Source organism: Danio aesculapii, chromosome 11 (assembly GCF_903798145.1).
Source record: "Danio aesculapii chromosome 11, fDanAes4.1, whole genome shotgun sequence".
Classification (NCBI taxonomy): Eukaryota; Metazoa; Chordata; class Actinopteri; order Cypriniformes; family Danionidae; genus Danio; species Danio aesculapii.
This window is the reverse complement of record NC_079445.1, coordinates 38,700,090-38,706,910: the sequence shown is the minus strand read 5'-3', so window position 1 is coordinate 38,706,910 and position 6,821 is coordinate 38,700,090. Positions and strand designations below refer to the sequence as shown.

General features: G+C 34.5%; 1 protein-coding gene across 1 annotated transcript in view; it reads left to right on the top strand.

The window, feature by feature from the left end:
• Positions 1–247: 247 nt before the first annotated feature.
• The window catches only part of klhdc8a (kelch domain containing 8A), a 56,990-nt gene continuing 50,416 nt past the window's right edge, over positions 248–6,821 (top strand). The window contains exon 1 of the mRNA XM_056468787.1: positions 248–510. The gene's annotated coding sequence lies outside the window, so the exon portion shown is untranslated. The remainder of the gene's footprint in view (positions 511–6,821) is intronic.

Genomic DNA, 6,821 nt, shown 5'->3' with positions numbered 1-6,821 from the left:
TTTCATCTCAGCTTCCTGTGGGGCGTGGCCAATTATTCACTCCAAACTTGCACTTTTGAAAAGCATCCAGTCCTATAATTGTGAATTTTCCTCAACTTTTTTTTAGGTTAATAAACATCAACATGAACCCCGAGAGAAAAGACTCCTGCAACTTTTAATTCCAGCACAGGAAGCGCCGTTTGCTTAGACGCTACAATGAGATGGTCTGAATGTAGGTTATCATCATCATCAGACGCACTGGAGCCCCCTCGAGCGCTCCTGAAATTAATGTCAGAATGACGAATATGATGAAGGGCTGCGCTGAATATTTCATGTATGACCCATATGAGGGGAAGGAGAGAGAGGTAGAGATGCTGGAGACCGAGCTGTGCTGATGCTGCCGACAGACTCACAGAGGGAGGGTCTTTTTTTTCCTCCACGCGCGGATTATTGCTGCTCTGCACCGCTTGAAGATCCATAAGGGAAGCACCCGAGGAGAATCGGAAGAAACCGAAGCCCAGACGCCGAAAAGTAAGTGATTCGTTTCCAAACCTCTGCGCTTTGATGTGGTGAATAAGAGGGATATATACGGAGATGTTCAATGTATTCAGTGTTTACTGTAAAAACAGCCTTCAGTGCACTTTTATATTGCAGTGATACTGTATTTACTGTACGCGTCTTGTAAGTCGACCTACATTGTGCGGTTGTTATTGTATGGAGCTGGCTGTAAATTGTAGTTATTATTGCAGCTTGAACTGTTAACAGACTCCACACAAACTTTACTGTGTGGATATTTAGTTATATAGTAGCGATATGTCGTGATGATAATGATTATTGAACATATTTATGCAGACTATGTAATGAACATGCATTTTATTTTTGTTATTTTGGACACTTTACAATATCGTGAGTAATTATTCATTATTAAAACTTTTAAAGTGCCTTTTAAGAATATTCAGACTGTTGTTTTTCCTCAGTGTTTCTCATCACAGCATTAAATCCTTGAAGGCCAGCATAAAACAAGCATAGAACATTTCTTGGGATGCACCGATATGGATTTGTGGGCCGATATTAATAACCGATAACTAGAGCCAGACAGAATCTGCGGACATTTTGTAATATTTCTGCGCAGAATTTTGTTAAAAAAAAAATTCTCTAATTTATGCGGATTGATTTTGGAAGTATCATAACTTATATTAGTATACGAAATAAAAAAAATAATACCATTTTATTTAACCAATCCAGTTAGATCCACTTAATTGGTAAACAAAGCAGGTCTTTAATGTGATATATCTACTAAAAGACAGAAAATATTACTGTATTGTAAATAAATCAAGTGAACATTTTCATATTTGTTAATAATATTACTGAAATTAAATTAAAAACTGAATAAATATAAATTTACACACAATTACACAAGTAAATAAATAGACTCAATAATGGGCTAAAAATTAGAGGAAATCTGGATCCGCAGAAAAACTCTTTAGATTTGGAGGCCGATAACTGATATATTATAGCTGATAAATAAAAATATTTCAAAATGTTATATTTTTATATAGTAATCAATTGATTTCAGTTTTAAAACTTCACAAAAAGTCTGAACTGATCATAGAATAGCCTACTCAAAGCAAAAAAATTACAATTTAATTGCAAGGTGATTTATGTAGACCTATGTTCACGATTTCACATAAATCAGCATGCCAAAAATAAATTATTTCCTTTTCTTCATAGCAAATTAACATGCAATTGACTGTTGCATAAAAATAATCAGTTAAATAACAAAACGGGATTTAATTAACAAACAAGTTAAATAAATAGATTTTAAATAAAATGAAAACGAAAGCACTAAGAACTAAAACCAGCTCAAATGTTCTCAAATAAAACATGTTACAGTAATGTACAATTGTTAGTCGCTGGGTCGTTTGACACTTATTACCACACACCCGCAAGATTCTCTCGTGTTTACACAAAAAAAGTTATCTTTCATTTATACTGTATGCATGTAATATTTTCATGAAGCTAATTTAAACCAAAATACATTATGACCCTCTATCAAACATGTCTACACAGTGATAAAGAATATGGATACTTCTTTTTGTTACTACCGCACAGCAATACCGCCCAAACTTTCTGGGAATAGACTTTGAAAGAATAAACAATGTGAGCTTATAGTGCGCTGGACAAGTCTGAACACGTCTGAGCCACGCATGCGTGAGGCAGGCAGAACAATTACGTAATCTTTCGGCTTAAAGATATCTCCCTAACTTAGATATTGGAGCGATGACAATAACATTAATTAAAAATAGCTTTTATCGGCCTATATTGATATGGCCGCCGACATATCGAACATCTCTAAACATTTCACCTCTTATTCTCGTCTAAAACTGATCTATAGTAGATCATTATTTGAAATTATTTTATAGATGAATGTTTATGTATGCCTGATATATTGACTGATAATGCTCGGATTTGTTATAGGCCTGTTGTTTAACGTTTTACAAAAAGGCTCCATTTGTTAACATTAGTTAACTGAACTAAACTGACAATGAAAACTATTTGTAAATCATTTATTATTACGTAAAATTCTTAGTTAATGTTTAACTCTTTAGTTCAAATTAAAAGCTGTAACTGTTTTAATAATGGCACTAATAACTAAGAAAATCAGTCGAAACCTAAAAAACTCAATTATAAATGTAGCTATTTCTCATTGTTGATGTTAGTTAATGCATTTACTAATGAGACCTGATTGTAAAATGTTACCTAATGTACTCTATAATAAATTAGCAATTTAATATGTAGGAAACATTGTAGTCTGAACATGTATACACAATAAAGAGATGGACAAAAGTTAAGAGTTCCTACCTGTCAAAGTAGCTTTATTTTGCATGTCAGTATCAATGTAATACAGTATGTCAATATTGTTATAATAAAGTATATCGTGATGTAGGGCTGCACGATTAATCGAAAAAAGATCACGATCTCGATTCGACCCTACACACGATCTTAATTCAGCTTTTTCTACGATTCAGCCTATTATATTTTCAAGGTCAGGAGAGAAGCAAGGCAGTCGCACAAATCTTCACAGCAACATTGACACCTTTAAATGGTGTTAAAAGTGTGATGTACTGTATTTATAAGGTATAATTCACCCAAAAATGTCATTTCTGTCTTCATGTAATGGTGTATTTGCGGCCGCGAAATCACACGTGAGCTGATCGCCAGCTGTTTGTTTACTTCCGAGAAGCAGTGCCAGAGGTAGCTGACTGTTTCAGGGCCTAAAACCCGCTGAAAACTAAAAGGCACTGCCCATGAGTCTGTTGGGAGATCACAACTGTTGTAAGCATTTGTATGTGGAGAAAGAGGGCTATGGCACCTCTATGTGGGATCATAACAGGTTTATAAGTGAAGACCGGGGCTGGCCAATTTTACACTACCCGCTTGTGTAATTGTTTTACACATTTTTTCCACTTTTTTTTACCCGCAAAAATAAATTAAAAACCGCCCAATCTGGCTACATTGCCAAGAACACGCGCGTGCCAGTCTATGATGCCTACTTTAGTGAACAGAAGCTGCATAGGCTGTGGATAACAGGTAATGAAGTTGTAAATAACGTTCAGTTTGTTGCACAGAGCGATCGTTTGAGGGCCGTGCGGGAGGTTTGATTTGCATGTATGTGTTTTTTTCTCACAGTTACGGCAGCCATGAGCACTCGAAAGTGAAAGTGAAACCTGTGCGCAGATCATTTAAATGATCATATCGCATTTTAGAGTTATGATTACGACAAACATTGAATATGTATTTTTCTTTCATAGCGAACACAGTGTTGTGCATGAAAATAAATGTTTACTGTGTCAGTATAACAACCCTAGCCTATATATAATGTTGAATATAACGCAAGAAGGAGTCTGATAATGACAAAATTCAAATTTTACCAGTGAAAACAAATGGTCTAATAATGTTGTCAATGACAGATGACAAGCACATGTGTTAAACATAATAAATCAACCTTATAATTATGAATAGTTGTATTTAGATGTCATCATTTTACTGTGAATTAACAAACAGGACATATTGAAAGTTTGTTCAAGTCCACAATAATGACTGTATAAAATTTAGTATTTTAAGCAGCAGTAGAGCTGATCAGTAGCCTGATATATTGACTGATATATTGACTGATAATGCTCTGATTTGTTATAGGTCTGTTGTTTAACATTTTACAATAAGGCTCCATTTGTTAACATTAGTTAACTGAACTAAACTGACAATGAATACTATTTGTAAATCATTTATTATAGGCTATATGCCGAGCTAGTGTTTTTCCCATACTGATAAACTTCCAGTGACCTGTTATTGTGAGTTTTTTTCAATTTTATACGGTTCCTTTTACAGTATCGATGTTGTAATGTAATTAAAATACATTCAGTTAAATAAACCATGGCATTCATTTAGTTGCTCAAGCGTAAAACGAGACAAAAAGCTGTTTACTCGCACGCGCCTGTCAGAATCGGCAGGCTAGCGCAGAAGCTCCATTGAATATACTGTTGTAAAATAAATGCTCATATTATACAGACATGGCGGGGAAAATGTCATTTAATGCAGTGCTTCTTGTACAATCTGAGACCCACTTTATATCAGATTTCACTCAGCCAGTGAAGATTGCTGATTTTTAAAGAAAACTGACCTTAAACGCACCGATTTTGCATTGCATTTTGCATTTTCACCGAAATATACACTTCACCGAAAACGATTAACCCAGGTTACTGGCAAATTAAAAGTCCTATTAGCATGCTTCGGCATATACCTCTATTACGTTAAATAAAATAAAAAAATCATGATTCACAAATTTTGCCAGAATCCTGCAGCCCTATTGTGATAAATACTTCAGCAATTATCACAACAAGAAAATAGGATATCATCATATGACTATAGTTTGACTAAAACTTCTCAGACGTGCTGTTTTTGAATACTTTAGTTATTGTTGTTTATTAAGAAAAGGACATTAAAAAGATTGAAAATCTCCCATTGACTGATTTTGTTTCAGTGTTCACCCTTAAGTTGGTCTTTTTCATTAGTGTATTTGAAGATTTGAATATAATTTTTGAATTTGAATACAATTTTTCAGTATTTAACTAATGGTGAAGAATGCAACAAATAATGCCTCTGTCTGAAATACAGCTTACTCTCGAATATGCATTGTTTTAAAATGTAAAAAAAAAAAAGATTTTCAATAAAAATGCAATCTAATAACATTATGAGTTCTGCCACATATGTGACGTTAACCTATTGATCAAGTAGACATTGACCGATAGATTCATTTACTGCTTTCTTTTGTACATAATGAAACCAAAGTGAGAAAATGGGTTTACGTTTGCTAGGGGTAACTATGCATTGAAGGAAAGTTTAATGGAGCTGCTGTGGCTACAACACAATACTCCTTCCTTTGTTTCCTCGAGGTTTGTTTACACTCTTGTTTCTGGAAGGCAGTCATTAGTCCCGCCTCCTTAATGACATCACGCACATCATTACAGAGAGCAAGCCATGATGACTGGCCGGAAAGCAACATGTACTTTAGTGTGACGTTTCTTAACCACAACATGCTAGAATTTTACTGTCAAAAAAAGCATAAAATGAAAAATTGTGTACGCTGAACCTTGGTTTAGATAAGCACTTCAGAATCTAAACGGAAATAGTAGGTCATCCAGGTAGTGTTTCGAATAATTCAGACATACAGTAAGGAAGTAAGAATACTTGGAAGAATCCAATTACTTAATGTCTATTCCAATAGGTGCCACTATGTTGTAGGGTATAACACTTACATAACTCCGTTTTCAACAAAAACGAAAAAATGTATGCGTATTTCAGACTTTTATTTACACGAGTTGCATTTTATACAAAACTGGATTTATACTACGGCTGCACATTATCATTATCGCAATAATAGTAAATGCAGTATCGCAAACGTGTGATAAATTACATTTATTTTATGCAGAGGTTGTTTACCTAAGTTTTGACCTATCAGATGGGCCCTTACTTTCTTTATCTCCACCTCCCCAATATTTGCTGTTCTGCTATTGGCTGGAACGGCCCAAAGGAAAACCCAGAGCTGAAAATAAATACTAATGGTGGGAGAAAAATGACAACAGCGAATCAGAGTCAGCAATATCTGCTGATATTTTCACTCATTTATAGTGTCTTAAAGACTAGATGTTTGCACCTTGACATGTTTTTTTTTATCTGAATTAGAATGAATTTTACCTGTTTATTTATAATATCATTAAACAAATAAATGATTTAAAATCATAGCTAATTAAAATAGCATTTTTCTAGAGAAATGTTATACTATAAGAAATATTGTTTTGTGTTGGATATCACTTATTTTGTCAGTATCGTGCAGCCCTTTTCATATAGCGCACATCAGTTGCAAAACTTGTGACATCATCATGCATACAGTATGTATTATATGTTCAGACTATTGACCTTATTCTGCATTGCGAAGTGCACTCATTTCTGTGAGTGTATTCTGATTCAGTTGCCTATGGAAGAAATGACTAGAACAACAAAGAAACAAAACAAAAAATTATATAATTAGAGAATATCAGTTTGCAACATGAAGCAAGTGAATAAAACGGGGAGCCCTATCATACACATGGCGCAATAAGGTGCAAGACCTGTTTGCCCTGACGTGTTTCTGTTTTCAGACAAACGCAACCTTAATTTTCCCGTTTTCCGCCACTTTGTTTAAATAGCAAATCCATTTGTGCCACTTTGTGGACTCATGAGTGTTTCGGTCTAGAAAAGAGGTGTTTTAAGGCGCAATGTTGGTCTAAAGTCCAACAATGCAA